General features: G+C 31.8%; 1 protein-coding gene across 2 annotated transcripts in view; it reads right to left on the reverse strand.

Annotated features, from left to right (window-relative positions):
• Nucleotides 1-201, reverse strand: part of LOC107681054 (splicing regulatory glutamine/lysine-rich protein 1-like) — a 28,848-nt gene that overhangs the window by 27,573 nt on the left and 1,074 nt on the right. The gene's annotated exons all lie outside the window — the stretch shown is intronic.

Raw genomic sequence — 201 nt, forward strand, 5'->3', positions numbered from 1 at the left:
GTATAAATACAGATAAATACATTTAGACCACTTAACTTAATGATTGCTATCGGGACGTGAAGAGACTTTCAACCAGCATAACAAAAAAATTTTCTTAAGACAATCACCTATTGCACCTTTAAAGGGGTCAATATGATGCTGCTAAAAAGAACATTATTTTGTGTATTTGGTGTAATGAAATGTGTTTATGCGGTTTAAGGT

Source organism: Sinocyclocheilus anshuiensis, unplaced genomic scaffold (assembly GCF_001515605.1).
Source record: "Sinocyclocheilus anshuiensis isolate Anshui unplaced genomic scaffold, SAMN03320099.WGS_v1.1 scaffold1736, whole genome shotgun sequence".
Lineage (NCBI taxonomy): Eukaryota > Metazoa > Chordata > Actinopteri > Cypriniformes > Cyprinidae > Sinocyclocheilus > Sinocyclocheilus anshuiensis.